The sequence below is a fragment of the Chelonia mydas genome, chromosome 1, assembly GCF_015237465.2.
Source record: "Chelonia mydas isolate rCheMyd1 chromosome 1, rCheMyd1.pri.v2, whole genome shotgun sequence".
NCBI lineage: Eukaryota > Metazoa > Chordata > Testudines > Cheloniidae > Chelonia > Chelonia mydas.
In genome coordinates this window covers 197,342,533-197,364,544 of record NC_057849.1, presented here as the reverse complement: position 1 = coordinate 197,364,544, position 22,012 = coordinate 197,342,533, and the positions used below count along the sequence as shown (strand labels likewise).

Below are 22,012 nucleotides of genomic sequence, written 5' to 3'. Positions count from 1 at the left end.
AAATGCAGAAAGGAGGAGGAGGAGGAGAAGAAGGGGACATAATAGAACAGGCTGTGATCTTTATTTAGCATTTTTTTCTGAAATACTTGGTGAGAGACGACTATAAAAGGAAGCAAAAGGAACAGGAAGCTGTGACACTCAGGAGCAAGAGGGAATGGAAAAGCAGAGATTTTTCCCTTCTGTGTTTATTAATCAAGATGGACCTGAACTAAAAAGCCTCAGATTGACCACCCTTAAGTTATGGGGAAATTCAGCATGCTGCAGTGACTAACTGCTCTAATCTCATCTCTGGCACTGACTCCCATTAATCAAGTCATTTGCTCTCTTTATCTTAGTTTCCCCATTTGCAAAATGGGGACCCTCTGTAAATCTCTTTGAGACCTACAGATGAAATGTGCTGTATAAATATAAGCTGCTGTTGTTATTATTTATTATCTGGCATCAGCCTCTCTAAAGGGGGAGAGAAAATGCCTGGATCCATCCTCTCCCACAAAACTTTGTACAAGGTTCTTGATATGGTTCTTGGTATGAACTTTGTATCTGGGTTCATCTCTGTTTATTAGTGTGATCTAGCTTCCAGAGGTAGTTTGGAGAAAATAAAACAGTCCTGTCCACTTGGATTTATGCATAGTGGATGAAATTCATCCCTTGTTTACCTTCATTAACTCAAAAGGAATGGATTTGGCCCATTGATACTGGAAATGGACAGAGATGAGGACAAATATCTGGTTACGTGTTAATGGGTCAAGGCCTTGTCTGATATCTGCTGACCTTATCACTGGAATTTTCATTTTTCCCTGACTAGTTGAGAGCTGCTTCTGTTTCTTTGAGCAATGTGGGTGAAATAATGGGTGCTATGTAAACAGCAATAGTTTCCTGAAATAAGTTGATGGGCTCAGACTCTTTGGGTGAGACTTTGTTACTTTTATAATTTGCATGCTTAGAGTTCTACTCATGTAGTTTTCATGCACCAAATCCATGGTACACTCACAGCTTGAATACTGCATGCAGTTCAGGTTGCCCCATCTCTAAAATGTTATATTAGAATTGGAAAAGGTACAGAGAAGACTAGCAAAACTTATTAAGGGTATGAAACAGCTTCCATACAAGGTGAAATTAGAAGGACTGATATTGTTCATCTTAGAAAAGAGACGACTGAGGTAGGATGATAGCGGACTATAAAATCATGAATGGTGTGGAAAAAGTGAATAGTGTTATTTACCCCTTCACATAACACAGGAACTAGGGGTCAGCTAATGAAATGAATAGGCAGCAGGTTTAAAACGAACGTATACAAGTACTTCTTCACACAACATATAGTTAACCTGTGGAATTTGTTGCCATGGGATATTGTGAAGGCCAAAAGTATAACTGGGTTCAAAAAAGAATTAAATAAATTAATGGAGAATAGGTCCATCCATGGCTATTAACCAAGATGGTCAGGGATGCAACCCCATGCTGCAGGTGTCCCTAAACCTCCATCTTCCAGAAGTTGGGACTGGATGACAGAGGATGGATAACTCGATGATTATCTTGTTCTGTTCATTCCCTCTGAAGCATCTGGCACTGGCCACTGTAGGAAGACAGAATACTGGGCTAGATGGGCCATTGGTCTGAACCAATCTTATGGTCATGGTAGCTAATTCTCTGCTTTATTTTTTTTAAATTTTCAGCAAGGGAATGGCAATGGGCACTCTTGATGTTATATTTATAGTAGAATGGTAGCTGGGAAAGATGGGTTTTGAATGCCACCAAGTAGAGATCAGAGAGCAAGCTGTCCAATTCATTCATGATGCAGAGTTGAAGGACACTTTTCCTAATGTGTGGATAGCTTTGAGGATTCTGCTTGCGTTGCTGGTCGCAGTCACGAGTGGGGAGCACAGCTTTACAAGAGCAGGCTAGTTAAAACTTATCTTCAGTTGACAATGTTTGATGAGAGACTGACATCGCTTGCTATTTTATCACTTGAAAGTGCCATTGGTCAGTCTTTGACTCTCTCTGATGCTGTGAGGGCAAAGGTGAGAAAAGCAACCTTTTGACCTAAAGGACTAAGATTAACATTATAAGGCTGTCACATACTGTAACACTATTTAATACTTGTCCACCCAGTGTTGGTGCACAGTTCAGTCTCTTGATGTTAGTACATTTCAGTTATTCTTTAAATTAAAAAGTTTCTATAAGCTGAGAGGAAATGAATTTTTTTATTTGCTTATATGGCATGAATAAATACAGATTTACAGATCCTAGCATGCAAATTTAACATCTTATATGACTGGGATAAATCATGCATGCAGATTGTGCATCAAAATCGTGAAATGGGCTACAAATGCAATAAAAAAATAGGTATTCCAAAGTTTAACAAATGTGGGGGGGGGGGGGGGCACCAAATAAGCTCGTTGCCTGGGTTGTCATTTGGTCTAGAGCCAGCCCTGGCTCTGATGCCAGTTAGGTGGTGGTGGTGGGGGGGGGGGGACATTTGCCCCTTCCCCAAGGTTTTTGCACTTGCTCAAAGTTCCATTGACAGTGGAGCTGCAGGGGCCATGGTCCATTCACTTTTAAGCAGTGGTCCCATACTAAATCAGTACAGCTGCTTCTGGAGCACTCCAGTGTTGCTTTGGCTGCATGGCCACACCACTCAGTTTTGACTCTGTACAGATGGAGGGGATGGCAGGCCAAATTTCAGTGAGTGGCATTGTGATCAGGGACCATAACACCACTCAAATTTGTCCCGAACATTCCTCTGTCTAGACAGGAATTTTCCTCCGTCCTTTCCCTGCCCCCCCAGCAAGAAATATCCAAAGTTGCACCACTGCTTATTCTGATAAGCATCATAGAAAAGCAAAAAAGAAAAAGTCTTCTTCTGTGCAGGGTTTGGATGGTGTACAGTAAATAAAGCATGCAGCCACACATTGAACAAAGAGGATAAAAAAAAACTGAATCTGTCTCACTCACTGGAGTGCCATCCAATCTGCAGAAAACCTAATGTATGATCATGGAATTGAAGGCTGTATCGTGATGTGTGCAGTTTTACAGGACGACTGGATTTTGTCATTTCAATTGTTGAATGCTTCTCTCTGCAACCTTAATTTTAGTTATTTATTTTAGATGGAATATGCATATTTAACTTTTCACTGTGGGCCAAATCCTGCTCCCATTGAAGTCAGCCAGAGTTTGGCCATTAACCAGGATTTGGCTCTGAGTGCCTGATTCTGATAGATGCTGAGCACTCTTGGCTCTCATTGAAGACAGTGAGTGTAGTGTGTCCTCAGCACATCTTATAATCAGGTGCTATATCATTGATAACATAACATGATTGACACTTCGAATAAATTCTTCTAGAATTCTGCCTGTTTAGAAAAGCTGCTATACATAGACCCCAAACCTCATGACTTTTCACACATTTCTCTCACCATGCATATTTCACTGTAACTCCCACACTCTTTGGCTTTAGGGGAGGCTTGGTGGAGAGGGTATACTAGTGTTGCTGTATTTGTGCATGGAAAGATTCGTGTCTTGATAATCAATATCCAGCATGTCAGCAGTGCAGTAGCAAATCAACAGTAGCAACCATTAAAGCTGGAGTCTCTCTCTGAAATAGGATAGTGAACTGTATATTAGCTGTGTTGTGACTGCTTACCTATGGCTAGTTATCATGTCAGACGGGCCTATCTTAATATCCAGAGATTTTCAGGAGGGCCTTTCCATTTCTGAACCATTAGTATGGTGTCTCTGCTTCTGCCTTTCAATACTAAAGGCTAAATTGTTGTGAATGATCCTGTGTGAGTGCAAAAGGAGGAGTAAAGTGCACATGGAGCCAATGCACCCACGAAGAAGTCAGCCATAATCTTATTGGCTGTAGTGGGGAGCATCGGAGAAGGGATATGCTTCTACTCATCCTCTGCAATGGCAGAGTTGCTCTGGGAGAATAGTTGGCTATACCTTTTCTTGACATATTAAGTCCTGTTGCCCAATGAACTCTTCCTGGGCATACTATTTCCAGGCACCATTGCTCAGGCAGTCAGCCTCCTTTTTCTCCCCAATATGTCTCAAGTCCCCTAGAGAGAGACACGGTTGAGCCCCCATATCCTAGAACTCATTTTGAGATATAGCATCCATGGACTGCAGACCACATTTTTCTTGCAAGAGCCATTAGAATGAACACCATGTTACTTAATACATCTGGAAGTTTTGTCCTTTTTACATGTCCATTAACTTTCTTGAATAGAGGTAAGACTCAGGAAAGAGACAATTTAGTATAAGATCTTACCAGGTAACATGCCATTGCGACACTCAGTCACTCATTCATACTAATACACTGGTGGGATTAGAAGTTGTCAGATTGCACTCAAGACATAGCTTTGCTTTTGTTTTATGTACAAAACACAGAGATGATGTTATCTGTTTACTTGTCAAGAGTGCTGCCTCCCTAAGTCGTCGGGATGCTTCTACCCCAGAGGACCTACAGACCTTAAAGCCCACCCAGTGACATGCTGTAGATGTTTCTTTTTTTTAACAAATAATTTTCAGTGTACATCAGAGTCTGAATAACATGGGAAGGACACTGAATAAGTTTTAATAATAAAGTTTACCAATAACCAAAATGACCTGCATGCCTATGGCTTTGTGGAAATAATTAGTAATAGATTCAATTTACCATTTAATTAATAAATGACAGGGAATATAACCTTGTTTGGGTTCACTGAGGTTTGGATAATTGAGGCTGTACCGTATTTTAAAATGTGAAAAATCAATCATTATTCTATATGCTTGAGATGACACTGGTTTAAAAAAACAAACAAACTCCATCTGGCCCATATAACAGGATCAGAGCCCAGTGAAGTCATTGCCACAGAATGAATGACTATTTCAGAATGCATTGAACAGGCAAAGATTTGGTCTGTGCAGAAAAGGTATCTCCCTTTTTAACAGGTGTCTTGGATCTGTGACTTGTAATACTATAGGCTAATGTCGGCCTTGAGACTCTAAATCTGTCCAAGCATCAGTGTGAGTGGTGGATGATCTTCTCACTGCACGAAGGAGGAACCAACACAGCACTGCATTCAGGGCCTGATTCTGATCTCAGTTCCCCCAACGTATGTTTGAGGTCCAGTGTCAGGTTTACAATGGTGTAACTGAGATCAGAATCAGACCCAGTCATGAATGGCCAATAGGAGTAGAGTTGGGTGAAATTTTCTAGCTGAAACTCTTTTTGGTGAAAAATGCAGATTTGCCAAAACTTTAATTGTTTAGAACATTTGTATTAATTTAGCGGCATTGTTCATTTTGAGAAATAAAGGGAAAATTGTGTCAACATTTTCAGAATGAAACATGTCAAGTTCTTCTCAATAAAGAAACTGTAAAGTAGAGATAGGAACTTTGATTTAGGCCGCTGTCTCAATGTGTCTTTTAATCAGTTGTTCTGGAGTTTTTGCTTTAGTAACTGTGTCTAGAAGGTATTTACCTTGTAGCATATAGAAATTCCAAGAAGGTAAATTAAATTAAATTCTAAACTATTCAGAATTCAGTAGTGCTATGCCCTGGAAAAAGTGATTGATAGTCCCTTGGCATCCCATCTTTTAAAGTTAGCATCTTTCTCTACTGGAAGAAAACCTGGTAGCCTGGTGAGTTAAGAAGGATTTTGGTTCTGTACCAAGGTAGCTGTTAGTGTCTATTTCCATATTTCCAGAAGGATTCATAGGATCTAATGTCTCATCTTCTCAGGGAGCAAAATAGCTTTGCCATAAATGAGACTGTAAAGAATAAAAAGGAGAGCAGAATGCTTCTTCAATGGCTTTGCTAGGTTGGGTCTGTTTTGAGTTTATGTTCAATATAGCCAGTTCCAAACATATCAAATGACAGCTGACCAATTTTGGAATTTCCACTTGGGGAGGTCATTGCCTCCTTTCTTTTTCTGTCTCTGGAGCCTCAGCAAGCTGATTCTTGGTCTCTTTTCATGCTATATATAATTTCTGAATATTCTGTGGAGTTCTTTTTTTATATACCAAAAGTGGAAGTACAACACTTAAGGAAGGACGTTCACTTTTATCAAGTTGACTCAGTCAGTTGTAAATAGTGGTACATGGTATCATCTTAGAAGTTTGACTTTGGGTATGTAAAAGGGGTTGCAGATTTAGTATTAATTATCTAATTATACTGGGTGAAATGTATACCCCCAGTTCTTTGAATCTCTCAAGTGGCCATTGGCCTATAAAGTTAAAGAATCTCTTGTTGGATGGGTGCCTAAAATCATTGCCTCTGATTAGTCATATTTACACAGAAAACAGATATTGAGCTGTAGATGTCTGACTTCTTTGAAGCATTTAATGAAGACTCACATTTCATTGAGATAAATCAAGATGAAAAGAGCAATCTTATATTATTTATTATGAATTGTGGAGTCCTGAATCTCTGGAGAATCTGCATTAGCTATTAGAACAATTCAGTGGACAAAGCAAACAGAGGAGTTGACAAAAGACACCCATGCCTTGGCTCTTTAAAGCCCACTGAAGTCAATGGGAGTCTTTCCATTGATTTCAGTGGGCTTTGGCTTAGGCCCTAAGGCTCTGATCAGGAACCTATCAAATAAAGCAATACAGATGGAAATATTAGATAAATTCATGGAGGATAAGTCAGTCAATGGCTATTAGCCAGGATGATCAGAGACGCAACCCCATGCTCTGGGAGTCCCTGAACCTCTGACTGCCAGAAGCTGAGACTAGACAACTGGGGATGGATCACTCAATAATTGCTCTGTTCTGTTCATTCCCTCTGAAACATCTGACACTGGCTATTGTCAGAAGACAGGATACTGGGCTGGGTGGATCATTGGTATGACCCAGTATGGCTGTTCTTATGTTATGTTCTTAACAGTTAGATGGAGATTATAAATTGATGTCTGAAATTAAAATTCCCTATTGCTTCAAAAAGATAGTCCCCAAGAACCCTACTGAACACCTTCTCCACACTTAATGCTAGGAAAAAGGTACTTGTTTTGGTTTGTTTATTGTGATGAATGATGTTTAGTGTTTACTGAATATTATGGTTTATAGCTCTCCTTGAAATAAAGCCAGATTGGACAGTTTGAATTAGTAATGGTAGGACTAAAGATAGCTGGTTTGCTAAGATTGTTAATCATATTTTATTTTCTGGGCTAATAAAAGATATTGGTCGAAATGGTCTACCACCTTCAGGATTTTTATCTTTTTTCGAGAGTGTGATTATACTGTCTTCCAAACAGGAAAGAGAGCTATTTTCCCAGTTCAAGGGAGTGACAGAACATTTGAGTTATACAAAGCACTAGAAACTCCTGGAAAGACTGATAGAACTCACTGTTAAAGCCCTGGAGATTTGCCATTTGGAAGGTCCCATATACCATTTTGAACTTCATCTGTCAGTATCTCTGATTCAGCTATTACATTTTGTTCTTAAATAAGCCACAGGATTTTGGGTTCTTCAAAAAATTATGCCTTTGTGCTAAAGAAGAGGTTCCTGAGGGTGTTCAAAGTTGGGGAGGAGGGTTGGTACAACTTAATAACTGTTTCTGTTGTTCCTTTCTTATCAAGTTTTTCTTCTGTTACAATTGGAGATGTAATGGTTGGGGCATTGGTGGAACGGCATATTTTTGAAAGCATACGGCTGGCTCTTTTTCCAAATTCAAAAAACCGTTGTTGGGCATATGAGAGAGCTGCTATTGCCTAGAGATGTGATAATGTTGCCAAGTTGCACATGCATATCTACAGCTTAAGCTTTGTTTTTTGGGAAGCGCCAATGATTAGTTGTTGACGAGATTTGAGCTTTTTTTCTAAAATGATCTGAAATGGCTCCTTTGGTTTGCAACAATATGTGTCACGGTCATTCCTCTAATGGATGCTTTAAATGTCTCCCACAAAACCTGTGAAAATAATAGCCTTTTGTCCTTTATTCCAAAACACCCTTGTATGTTCATTGATAACTTAGATAAGTGCTTTATTTTTTAGCATATAAGAGGGGAATCTCCATCTGAGTATCCGGTTGTGGTGTTGGGCACTGTGCATTTAAGAGCTGAGCTTCCCAGACAGAGACCCTAGGAGGAGGGCAGCGAAGGTCTTGTTATGCCCAGTCAATTGGAACCACATACAGAGTAAATCAGAGTTCTGGCAAACGCCTTGAGCACTGAGTGATCACTGAATATCATACAGGTCTTTGACATCCTATGCTTCTAGCAAGGTGTATGCTGGTGCATGGTCTGAGATAAATATCACACTTATCTTAGAAGTTATATCTTTTGGGGCTGTTTCAGCCTTACTGAAATAATAGCTCCTTTAGATCAGGAATCACGGAAGTTGGAAAGAAAATCTTTACCACTTGAATTTAGCAGCCTGGTCTACACATAACTTTTATACCAGCATAACTGTTTTGGATAGGGGTGTGATATTTTTGCCAAAATATTTATGCCATTACACCCCCTACTGTGGACACAATTATATTAGTATAAAGGTGTGTTATACCCATCTAGCATATTCCTTTTCCATTACAAGAGTAAGCTCTATCTGTACAAAGTGGTCTAACTTTTGTGTTTAGTCAAGGATAGTACTGACCGTTTTAGAGTTCAGTTCATTTGGAAATCGAGAGGCACTTTGTCTGATTTGGGTTCTACCAAATTAGAATTAAAATCTTCTCTAAGTAATAATTTATTATTTGTAAGTGTAATTCCCAGTGGCTGAAATGGTTCAGAGCCACCATCAAGTGGTGCATGGATAAGCTGATAGCCAGGGGATCAATCAGTATTAGACACAGGCTGGGGCAAGGTCAGAATTCTCACAAGGATTGGTAGCTGGGAGATCCAATCCAAGGGGGCCGGGTTGGCAGGAGAGGGAGGCAAAGTCAGGCGAAGTGACAAAGCAGGGTCAGGTGAGGCAGCAGGCAGGATCAGACAAGGCAGTATGGCAGGGTTAGACAAAACAACAGGGTGGCAAGGTGGTCTAAAAGGCAGAAACCAGCAAGCAATGGCTTGTTGCTCAGACAGCTTCCTCTTCCTGTTCATTATATAGTCCAGATATCCAATGAGAATGCTGTCTGGCTAGCCAATCAGGGACTTGGGGTGTGGCTGCTGTGGAGCTCTAGATCTTTAGCATGAAGGCCACTGGTTAGAGGCAGTGATTCAGAATTATTGCCATAGCATGGAGGCTAGGGATGCCATCTGGGGACCCAGTGGGCCTGGCTTCAGTACTGGGGACCTGAGGGTAAGACTGGATTAATTGGTTTGTAAATCTGAGAGAGAAATTATCATGAGGTACTTACATGCACTTTAGACATTAAGATATATTTCCAGACAATGTGCCAATAAGCAAGAGGTATTTGTTTATGTATTAACATTACATAGTGACTCCCTTTCAAGCAATGTAGGATGCATTACATGCATGTCTCACAAAATATTTTCCCAATGTATTGTATACAGAGGAATTTAGATGCATTTCCTGAATTTGAGCAATATTCACCTTCATTTCATAAGAAAGGATAGCACTTTCTTACATTTTAGCCGGTAGTAGATACTCAAAATGCTCTCTGTACAGAATTTTTAAAAATTCAGGAGAAATGAGGTGGGAAGTTGCACTAGTCTAAAAAGTCTCCTCTATGTATAAACGTTGCTTTGTAGGACACCCCCCACAGGTAGACTACTGGGTAATCGATAGGGCTGTCAACTGTCTAATCACACAAACTCAGACACCCTTGTCCCACCCCCTACCCCGCACCTTCTCTGAGGCCCTGCCCTTGCCCCTTCCCAAGGTCTGGCCCTGCTGACTCCATCTCCCCTCCCTCTGTCACTTGCTCTCCCCCACCCTCACTCACTTTCACCGGGCTGGGGCAGGGAGTTGTGGTGCTGGAAGGGGTATGGGTTCTGGGCTGGGGCTGAGGGGTTCAGAGTATGGGAGGGGGCTCCAGGCTGAGCCTGAACCAGTGGGTTGGGGTGCAGGAGGGGGTGCGGGATGCAAGCTCTGGGAGGGAGTTTGGGTGCAAGAGGGGGCTCAGGGCTGGGGCAGGGGGGTTGGGGTGCAGGAGGGGGTGTGGGGTGCAGGCTCTGGAAGAGAGTTAGAGTGCGGAAGGGGGCTCAGGGCTGGGACTTGGGGGATGGGAGGGGGTTTGGGGTGCTGGCTCCAGGAGGTACTCAGGGCTCGAGCACTGCTCCTGGAAGCGGTCAGCATGTCCCTGCAGCCCCGGGGGGGGGCTCAGTGCGCTGCCCCTGTCTGTAGGCATCGCCCCCACAGCTCCCATTGGCCGCGGTTTCCAGACAATGGGAGCTGCGGAGTTGGCACTCGGGTCAGGGCAGTGCATGAAGACCCCCTGACCCTACCGCACGGGCTGCAGGCACATGCCAGCCGCTTCCGGGAGCAGCACAGAGTCAGGGAGCCTGTCTGAGCCCCACTGCGCAAGCGGACTTTTAGCGACCTAAAATCTCCCAGTTTGGCTTCAGTCGCCTCCAGGAGATAGAGCCCGATTTCAGGAGAGTCCCTGCGAAACCTGGGGCGGGGGAGGGGTTGGCAACCCTAGTAATCAATCTGTTACAAAATGAATAATTAAATACAATTTCTCAATTTAATAGTGTTCTTAAATGCACTAAAACTATAAACAATAACCTGATGGGGGCAAAATGAATAGACAGGTTATTATATGACCACAGCTAAAAATAGTACAACTGTCCAGTCATTACAGTTATCATGCAACAAATATTATTAGCTAATTGTTAGTATTCTCATAGTGGTGCCTAACTGATAGTGTTGAAAGAATGTAGCATGCTAACTAATGGTAATCTCTTTTCCCTCCTTTTAAACCCTTATTATTTTTCTAGGAGAGGGAGTTTTTCAAGCACTATGAAATTTGTTTATTTGGTTTAATATTAATAAGCTTAGCCATGGCAAAATGTAAAGTATGCCATCCAAATCTCTTAAACTGGCTGTATCAAACATTAATCAGTGAGTTAAGATGTATCCTTGAGTGTGCGAAGGAGTTTAGTTTACCCCAATTTAGCAGTCTTAGTCAAATATGAGGATCAAGAATTGGGACTGTCAAGACCATAAAGAAAGAAAAGAATAATGAAAGACTGTAGGAGTTCTATGTACATGAAAACGATATAAAAAGGTATTTCTTATATGCACCTTTAAATAGTCTGTATATTATATGGAAAAAGACTGGTTTCAAACAGGACCGTCAAAAACTACGTTGTTATAAAATGATTATAGGAGATGTTTTACAATAATTAACACAGAACATTGCAGCTAAGCATGGGCCATAGAACTAAAAAAAAATTATTTAAATATCTTTCATTTAACAAATAATATTGCCATCTTGGTTACACACTAGCATGTATAATTTACACCAAAAATATTTTAAGGTCTTTTTACGTTATGTTTGTTTTTATTTCTTAATTTTTATTTTTTCTTGACTCTGCAAATTTCAAATCTTGTTCGGGGTTTTTAAACATGCCATAAAAGTTTGCATCGTTTGAAAAATCTTTAGAGTCACTAGCTGTAAGCTAAGATACCTAATCTCTGGATTCTGAGTAAAGTCCTTGCTGGATTGAAAGCAGTTCTTTGTTGCTGTAAAAGGGAAGAAACATCTTGATAAAATCTCTATATTCTCTGATTTTAAAGTTAAGTAGGCTGATAAGTACAGATTGGGATGAAGGCAGAGTCTTGCAGCTGTCCTTGGTGCCCAGTAGGATCTAGCTACTTCTATCTTGTTCCCTTTTACCTGTAAAACCAGTATTCTGAGGATCTACTCAAAGGGGTTTTACCGGAATCATTGAGTCAGGGTTATCCACTCCTGGAAAAGTGAGGAGTTACATATTGAGCCTGTGACCTCTGTTTTCCAATGACTTTTAAGTAGTTGGGAAGCCACGATGTAGCTCTTGAAATGGAGATCTTCACAAGTTGGGGCTGTGCAGATCCTTGAAATTCTTCCGTATCTTGAGTGCAACAGGTCTGCATACAGGTGCTCTTACCTACTTCCCTCTCACAAAATCATGGAGAGTTCTGTGTGTGACCCAGGGAACTCTTGATGCCCGCTGGCAGCAGGCATAAGGGGTACATAAGGGTAACAGGATTCCCTTGGGCCTGATATTTATATTCTGGTTCACCAGAAGGGATCATGTGAGATCTCTAATAAAAGCCAGTGTCACACTGGTCATCAGTATCAATGCAAAATGCATGTATGGATATTGTGTAAGGAGTTATGTATATACACTGAAAATCATGTCCCTAAGGTAAGCTGTGATGTACTGTTCCTTTGGGAACAGCAGGCCTGGTAATTCTGTGATTGTTCTGTGGATCGGGGCGGGATGCTACAGGGAATGCTTGGAAGACTCAGGCGGGTGGTGTGTGCCTATTGCTAATCTGTACTGAGAGAGCAAGGCCTGTGGAGGCCTGGAAGGCAGTGCAAGTGTTGCCAGAAGCTGGTTTCAGGGAGCTAATCCATAGTAGGCACAGACAAGACTGCTTCCCATAAGGGAAGGTAGTGGTGAGGTGCCTCACAACCCTGGGTACCCCAGGGAAGCATCATAGCATGCAACCATGATTCCTTTCTATTATTGTTTTGGGGCTGCTGGGCCCTGTTATCATTGAAGTCCTGGAGGAGATACCTTCTCATGAAGGTTCTTTTGTTACTGTTTGAGAGAGGCCACTTTCTAACACCTTGTCTAACAGGTGAGTTGGCAAGGGAAAAACCCACTTTGTGGTTAGGGCCTAAAGGAAATGTGCTACTGACATAATGTCCCTTCCAAATGCCTGATCAGCCTGGGTCTCTCATCATGGGGTACCTCCCTCTTGGACTTGGAATCAGTCTCAGTAGCTGCTTTCTACTGATGTTTTTCACAAAATTTACTGCTGTAGCATGTGGGCAGTTCCACCAGTGGTAGCAATGGTGGGAGTGCTAGTGTAGACTCAGCTTTTTAATTAGTGTGTCACCCAGGCATCCTCAGGGCAAGTCTGTGTCACATGGCAGTAAAAACACTGGTGGGTGCAAATGCTTGCTACACATGGGTGTTCCCAGCACTGCTACCCCCAGCAGAGCTACAACAGTGGAGAAACGTAAGGAAAACTCAGTGTAGAGAAGGCCTTTGACTCTGTAGCCCAGTAGCTAACAAAGCTTCCAAAGGCCAGCTACCATGAAGACTTATTCAGACCCCCAGTATTCAGCTGTGTACCACTCTGTATGTGTTTATATACATTTCTATAATGCATGTGTTGTATATATTTTGCACATGTTTATATTTATATGCCTGTGCTGTTGCTGATGGAAATTCATGAGCATACAGTACATTCATGCATATTCTTGGGTGTATCAGCATGTGTTTATATACACACACACACACACACACACATAATTGTGTGTGTATATATATATATTATGTATGTGTGTAGAGAAACAGATGCACTGTAGGCAGATAGAGCAGATAAATATAGATTCAAATAGAAGCATAAGTGTATAAATATAGACACTATATAGAGTGAAAGCAAGCAGATCAGCACAGTTTCATTATTACTTCTATTCCATATAATAAAAGAGTAGCTGACATTGAAATAACTGACTGGGTGACACTGTCAGATTTCAGAAGGCATAGTGTAAGGTAAGAAAATAACCTCTTTCTCTCTCCAGTATCAAGAGCATTTAAGCAGGAAGTTTTATTGCCTTTAATTATTTGCTTGATAAAAGTTTTTGCGTGATCTTTTTGGGGGTGAGGAAAGAAGGTGGAAGCAAAATATAAATATGTAATTTTCCCCTAAAATAAGTAAATAATGTAAAAATCTTGACCCAGATTCAGTGGACATGGAACCATCCCATCTAGCACACATTGCATCCAATATCTATTTTTATAGTGAGCCTCATGCACGATTGTCAACTTTGTTTCTTCTGGTGCTGGCCAGGTCTGCTTTCCTTCATTTCTGGCTGTCTCTGCAAATGAGCTTGGGTGGCAGTGAATGAGGAAACATTTTAAAGTACCAGGAAAAAAATTAATCATGGCTAATGGTGTGTAAGTGTGTGTAAGTGAGAGAGAGAGAGTGTGTATGTGTGTGTGTGTATGTGTGTGTGAGAGAGAGAGAGAGAGAGAGAGCGAGCATGCACATCTTTGTCTCCGATTTGTTAATCACATTGTGTCTGTTTTTACTGGTGAAAATAGTTTTTTTTCTTTAGTCCATTTAGCCCTGCAGGACAATCTAGTTTTGACTAGTCTATTCTGTGTTTTTAGTGATATATATATTTAGAAACAAGATGTCAGGCTCTGTCTCCCAATATTTAGGCCAACTAGGATAAGGTAGCCGTTGAATTGAGATCCAGGGACACGCCGGGGTCAGAACTAGGGTTGCCAACTTTCTACTCAAACTCAGGGTGCACAAAACTGAACACCCTGCCCCTTCTCTGAGGCCACGTCCCCACTCACGCCATCCCCCCAGCCTCTGTCACTTGCTCTCACCACACTCACTCACTCACTCATTTTCACCAGGCTGGCTCAGAGGGTTGGGGTACGGGAGGGGTGAGGGCTCCAGCTGGGAGTGCGGGCTCTGGTGTGGGCCAGGGATGAGGGATTTGGAGTGCAGGAGGGGGGTCTAAGCTGGGGCAGGGGGGTGGGGTGCGGGGTATGTGTAAGGGCTCCAACTGGGGATGCAGACTCTGGGTTCGGGCTGGGGATGAGGGGTTTGGGGTGAAGGAGGGTGCTCTGGACTGGGACCGAGGGGTTCAGAGGGCGGGAGGGGGATCAGGGCTGGGGCACAGGAGGGGGTCCCTTTTTGGCCGGGTGTTCCGGTCGAAAACCGAACACCTGGCAACCCTAGTCAGAACTAAGATCAGAGTCCGTAGACGAGCCAGTATCAGTACCATAGCTGGAGTCCAGGTGCAAGCCAGGGTTCGATGCCAGGTGGTTAGATTCTGCAAACAAACCATGTCAGTACCATAGCTGGAGTCCAGGTGCAAGCCAGGGGTCAATGCTGGGTGGTGAAAGTCAGTGAACAAGCCAAATCAGTACTGTAGCCAGAGTCCAGATACAGGCCAAAGGTTGAAGGAGCATATCAGTAACATGGTTGGAGCAAGCTCAAAGTAGGGCAAGGACAAAACTGGAACAGTGGCTCAGGCAAGACTGGGGCAGGAACTGGATCAGGCTGGGAGTTCTGAGAGGCTGGTACATAGTGAGGCAGCAGGATGGTTCCTGGCCAAGTAGTGCTCTTGCACAGACTGATCCCCTGTTCTGGCGGGGCTGGGAAAGTACCTGAGCCAGGGGATCATCTGACTCAGGCTCTCAATAGGCATGCCTGAAGCCTGAGTCACTGCAGACTCTGTGGGAAGGGTAAGTTAGTGCAGCTGACCAAGCAGCCCTGGTTTGCTTGCAGGTTTGCCTCACACAATAGGGTGCTAATCTTATTAGATTGAAATATTTCTCAATGCCTATATTCAGGTTGATCTGAAAAGGCAGAAAATTTGTCTTCCTTGGTGTTTCTATTAAGACATTGGGAAAGCTTGGAATTGCTGGGGCTTTCCAGAATATTGTCAATAGCATGCTTTGTTTTCCTTTTCTACAGTAAATATGATAATCAAAGAGGCAGTGTAACATGGCTTGAGAAGGGGACTGGCAGCCAAGTCTCCTGAGTTCTGCTTCCAGCACTGACCTTGGCCATGTCGCTTGACTTCTCTGTGCCTGTTTCCCCATTTATAAAATGGAATTGATAATAGTTTTTGCCCAGTGATGAAGAGTTGAATAGTGCCTTACTCTGTGAGTAGTCACGCTGAGCTCATTGGGAATCCTGATGAAGTAAGGTACTACCTACCCAAGGTGAGTAGATAAGTTAGAACAGGGGTGGCCAAACTGAGCCTGAGAAGGAGCCAGACTTTACCAATGTACATTGCCAAAGAGCCACAGTAATACGTCAGCAGCCCCCCATCATCTCCCCCCTCTCCTCCCACTCGCAGCACCTCCCACCCACGGCAGCCCCGCTGATCACCCTCCCTCCCTGCACCTCCTGGTCAGCTGTTTCATGGCGTCCAGGAGGCTCTGGGGGAGAGTAGGGAGGAGCAAGGGCCTGGCAGGCTCGTGGGAGAGCGCGGGAAGATGTGGGGTGGGGGCAGGGCCTGTGGCAGACCTAGGGGTTGAGCTCTGAGCACCCCCAGGCACACTGGAAAGTTGGCGCCTGTCGCTCCAGCCCCGGAGTCGGTGCCTATACAAGGAGCCGCATATTAACTTCTGAAGAGCCGCATGTGGCTCTGGAGCCACAGGTTGGCCACCCCTGAGTTAGAATATGGCTCTTAATGTTTTCAAAGTGCTTTGAGATCCTTGAGGAGCAAAAGATACAAAAATGCAAATTATTAATTATTATCATCTACTATAAGCAAGCAGCCGATCTATTTGTAACTTTGTAATTGTTTTCAAACAGGCCCTATTAGCTGATGAGCATCTTCAGTTTTCTCTAGTTGGACTAGCTGAATGATAAATCAGAATAGAAATAAACACCAACATACACACACACTCAGAGTATAAGCAACGTTAATGGTGTAAGAAAAAACCTAGGAAATTCAAACAAGGCTGGCAATCCCTTAGTAACATTCGACCCGTTGTGTGACACTTTTATGGTATAATATGTCACATCACCAATTGGGGCCTATTTGTCCCTTCTTGAGGACATACTCAACTCCCCTTAAAGTTACATTTTGCAGGCCAGAGTATATTTGTGGAGTTTAATCTAAGGGAAGAGTTTAGTAGTAAAAGCCTGGAAGAACTCAGGACTCCTGGGTTCTATTCTTGATTCTACTGCTGAATTGCTTGTGTAAGTCACTTAAGGACACAGTTTTCAAACTTGTATGCCTATAGTTAAGTAGCCGGATGTGTATTTTGACACTTACATACCCATATTAGGCATCTAATGTTAATGCTGATTTAGGGTCAGATTTTCAAAAGCATCCAAGGGCCCTATTTTCAAAGGTATTTTGGTGCCTAAAGATGTAGATAGGTGCCTAGTGGGATTTTTAAAAGTGTTTAGGCACCTATCTGCATCTTTAGGTGCCTAAATACCTTTGGGGAAAGGTCCTAAGTGACTTAGGAGCCTAACTTTCAGTGGGACTCAGGCTCCTAGATCACATAGGTGTTTTTGAAATTTTTGTCCTTAATGAGTAAATATGGATTTGTGTGTCTAACTTCAGGCAGCCAAGTTTGAAAATAGGAGCCATTTCCCTCTGTGGTCAGTGAGTATTATAATGCATATCTCACAGGCTAGTTGTGAGGCTTAATTGATGTTTGTACAGTACTTTTGAGTACTTGAATGGAAAGCAGAGAAGGTTTGTACCAAAAGTCTGAAGATGGACAATCACCTTGGGGAAGTCTGGATTGGATATTGGCAGCATGGTCTAACTATTAGGACAAGTGAAAAGTATGACACTAACTAGCAAAAAAGGTTTCAGAGTAACAGCCGTGTTAGTCTGTATTCGTAAAAAGAAAAGGAGTACTTGTGGCACCTTAGAGACTAACCAGTTTATTTGAGCATGAGCTTTCGTGAGCTACAGCTCACTTCATCGGATGCATAGCATATCGTGGAAACGATATGCTATGCATCCGATGAAGTGAGCTGTAGCTCACGAAAGCTCATGCTCAAATAAACTGGTTAGTCTCTAAGGTGCCACAAGTACTCCTTTTCTTTTTAGCAAAAAAGGGTACAGGACATGTTTTCTGCCTGTATTTTGAGTTAGTGGGATTGTATTACACCATTTTCATTGTCTGTTTTAGGAGTGGCATTAAAGGGATACAAGAAATGTATCAAATTGACATGGTAAGCTGTGGTATTTTAGAGACTCCTAACAACTATTAATGAGCCAGCAAGTTCTTACAAGTCCTCCTGGTCTCTTTTTTGCAGCTGTAAAACTATGATCCATAAAACGTTTAAATGTTTAATATGGCCAGATTTCGAGCTGGTATAAGTGAGCACAGCTCCATGGAAGTCAATGGAACAATGCTGATTTTTACCAGCTGAGGATCTGGCCCACAATATATACTACAGATGGGAAAGCACCAAAACGCTGGGTCCAAACATTCCTTAATTTTGGGGCCATCTCTGCTATGTACCAGTTAATCCGTAACTGCTTACTACAGTGTTATCCGGTTATTTTTAACAGGTGTATTGGTTTTCAAAATAGAACTCCTCCCCCTAGGAATCAATCCAAGTCTGAGTGAAGTCATCAGAATGTCTTTCCATTGACTGAGACAGGAGTTGCGTTGGGCTCTTAGTTACAGGTCACTCACAGTACAGTTTCAAAGTCTGGCGTGGAGGTTATACTAACAAAGTACCAAGTACCAAGAGCGTTTATCTTGGTTTCCAAATGTTATTTGCTACATCCCTCTTTCCCTCCTTCCCCAGCACTCAAAAAAAAACCTTATAAAGGGACTGAACTGTACTGTTTTCAATATTTCAAAGAGAAATTTTAAAAAGCCTTGCCCCTGGTCTGAGACCATGTGCATGTTGTGTTTCAGCTCATTACAGATCAGATCATTACAGCTGAGTTATGAAGTCTTAAACAATGAGGTTTATAATGGAAACACTGACACAGCCTCAATTATAGTGATTCTGGCATGGTTGACCATAATATCCAGAGATACTTTCCTGTCTCTAAGTTCTCTGCTAATCTCCTTGGACCTTCTTTTCTGAGTCTCTGCCAATTGCACTGCCATTCGTTTTAGCTACAACCATCTTGGAAATGTGTCAGTGTGTAACAGCCAGTATAAACCAAACCGTTACATGTGGCGTGATTTTTTAATAGCTTTTGCTGTGTCATGGTAGTTTCCAAAATGGTGGAGCCTGGGAAGTTCATATGAAACAGAGAAGCCCATGGGAGGAACATAAAGGTAAATAGCAAAGTACAGCATATTTCTTGCCAGCTACATCACTGTAATGAAAACAGTTTTATCGTTTGTCTGCAAAAGGTTCTAGTGACTCTCAGTAGCAGAAACAGTTGCTGTATATCACCATATTTATTTTTCTGTTCCCATTATTTCTGTTCTGTATTATTCATTTTGTTACTGTCATCCCACAGCCCCCTAGCACTACTCTTGTCCCTTCCGTTTATCCAGCGGTTCTCAAACTGTGGGTTGGGACCCCAAAGTGGGTCACGCCCCTCTTTTAATGAGGTCGCCAGGGCTGGTGTTTAGGCTTGCTGGGGCCCAAGGCCAAAGCCTGAGCCCTGATGCCTGGGGCCAAAGCCAAAGCCCGAGCTGCACCGCTTGGGGCTTCAGCCCAAAGGCTTCAGCCCTGGGGAGTGAGGCTTGGGCTTCGGCTTCAGCCCTGGGCAGCAGGGCTCAGGTTACAAGCCCTCTGCACAGGCTGAAGCCCTTGGGCTTGGCCTTTGCCCCTCCCCTCCTAGGGCTGCGGGGCTCCGGCAGGCTCAGGCTTCAGTCCCTCTTTCTGGTGTCGTGGTACAATGAAGTTTGAGAATCCCTGGACTTCTATTCCATTAAAAGACAAACCCTGTATTAAGAGAATGTTAAGATTGTACAGGTAAGCCTCCAACGTCAGGAAATGCCAGAGTTCAAGTTGCTTATAAACTTAACTCTGTCCCTTGTACATATACCTAATGATTCAGTCTTTAATTACAGGACTCCATATTATTTCTCGGCTAATAAAACATAATATCATGCTTCTTTTCTGCATCCTTAGATACACTCAGGTTCTATTTGCATATTACTCTAAGTATATCAAATCCGGACAAACAACTACAAAAACAAACAAACAAAAATGTTAGTGGAAATTATGCTATTCATATGTATCTAAGGTTGTAGAAAAAATGGTCATACTCTATTATCTGCGAAATTAAAGGCTGTCCATAATGCATGTGCACAAGAGGGCAATTTAAATTTGAATGTGCAAACTTAACTTTTGGATTTCATGACTTCTGAGTACTTAACCATGCAATTGTTAATCTGTTTGGGTTTCCGACCAAAAGTTTTCATTGTTGCGGAAAACAATTTGCCCTTGGTATATAACGTTCTCAACTGTGTGAGCCAATGCACACTCAGTGAGACAGTGCTCCTGCCAAAGTTCATCTCTCTACCCCCTGATCCCACCTGCTTTGGTACTACAGATGTTTAAAACAAGTTTGCAGTAAGTACTGTATAATGGGTAACGTTAATTTTTATATGCAAAAACAAATGAACTTTGTTCAAGCCTTCCTCAAAATTTTACCTTTAGGCAGAGAACGGGTCTAAAAAATTGCAGTCCAGAAGGCAAAACTTTCAAAAAGTTAGGAACAACTGAAAACAGGTTGGTCATATTGGAAACTTGTTGTCTAGCTTTGCCATAGCTAGATCAGTAGCTCTCTACCCATAAACTATATTAGAGATGGATCTGAACCATACAGGGTTTGAACCCCCACATTTTAGGACAAGTTTAGATCCTGATCTGTATCTGAAATTTACAACTCAGTGCTCATCTCTATATATAATACATGTGCACGCTCTGGGCCAAGTTCACTGCTGGTGAAGCAGGCATAATGCCACTCACTTGGAATTGCCCTCATTGAGTCCAGAGCTGAATTTGTCCCAGTGTATTTGTTCTTCTTTCCTCCCACTACATCTTTCCTGGATATGAGATTGGAACATCTCATAAGGTGAGATGCTGCATCCAAACTTTTAAGTACCGAAATCATACTGAAGTGTTTGGCCTAAACCTTGACACACATCGCCAATATGGGATGGTGAAGCTGTTACATTGTTTGCTAAATTTGTACTACTCTAGTTCAACCTGCCAGAAACAGTCATCCTACAAGGCATCACTGAGAGCTTCTTTGTCAAACCTTTTGCCAGTGACCCACTGGCTATGAGGTAGTGTTTGTGTCCTCCATAGGTCATTCCTTTCATTAGCATTCTCCTATTCAAAAAAGGAAATGCACCTTAATACATTTTTTTATCAGCCCACTCTATTTTAATCTGTGTGCCTAATGCACATTGCATGCCTTATTACCCCTTTACAAATAACTTTCTCTTTAGTTCTATAAGGATCAGTTTCATTTTAAAACAATTCAGAGAGTTAAACAGGCAGCTTGTGACTTTTTGAGCCGACCTCTTCCAGAGGAATTTCAGTGCATTTTGCCCTGCCCATCAGACAACAAAATGAATGAGCATGTGTGAGTGATGGCGGGAGAAATGTGCTATCTTTCTCCCCATCCCTATCTAATCTACCTAATGTACTGACAAAGAGAAATCCAGGATGGACAGTAATGGGTAGTTAGTATCAGTATTGATGGTGTTCTGTATCAGATAACTTGTATCTCAGCTAATGCAATTTGGATTGGCTATAGTGATTTCCCCTTTCACTGACTTCCAGAGTATCTAACAGAATAAATCCCTGCCCTTGGTGGGTGTGCCATAGGAGAAGAATATTCATGTGCATAGACCATGAAGAGTACTAGAGCCTTACAGAGCAATACCCCTACTCGTGCCTCACACCGTGTCACAGAAAAATCCCTGGAGAAAACACAGGCAAATATAGCTCATTAACTGGTGTCAGAAATGTTGTTATGTGCGTAACTGCGCACCACCTTTGGCATTTCCTCAAAACAGGGTTAACCAAGTCGGTGATGGTAGGGATTGGTTTGTTTCTTGAATTTTGCAAGCCTGATTGTGAGACCCGGAGACTAAAGGACTCTATCCATTACCAGAATACGCAGGGGCAGTGCATTCTTCCCTCGCACTGCCCTGTGAGGGGCCCCTGTAGAAGCTCAAAAAATGCTGGTATTTCATTCTCCTTCCAGCTTGCATGCTCCGTATCTCTGTTGAGAACATGTTAACAAGGGAGCCAATTAGTGCTATTGGCAGTTTTTGTGATGTGTTCCCTTCTTCACTGGGAACTGGACTGAGGACCAAACTTATTTCACATCTCACCTCAAATAGCAATCAGCTCAGAACAGTTTACAGTCACTACCAACCAGGGTCTTAGCTGCTAACTTAGTAAGAAGTTCCATAACCCATTGAGCCATCCAGTCCCCTTCTGAGTATAGGTCTGTATGTATCTTC

General features: G+C 42.4%; 1 protein-coding gene across 15 annotated transcripts in view; it reads left to right on the top strand.

Annotated features, from left to right (window-relative positions):
- ZBTB20 (zinc finger and BTB domain containing 20) overlaps positions 1-22,012 on the top strand; it is a 668,337-nt gene that overhangs the window by 308,793 nt on the left and 337,532 nt on the right. The gene's annotated exons all lie outside the window — the stretch shown is intronic.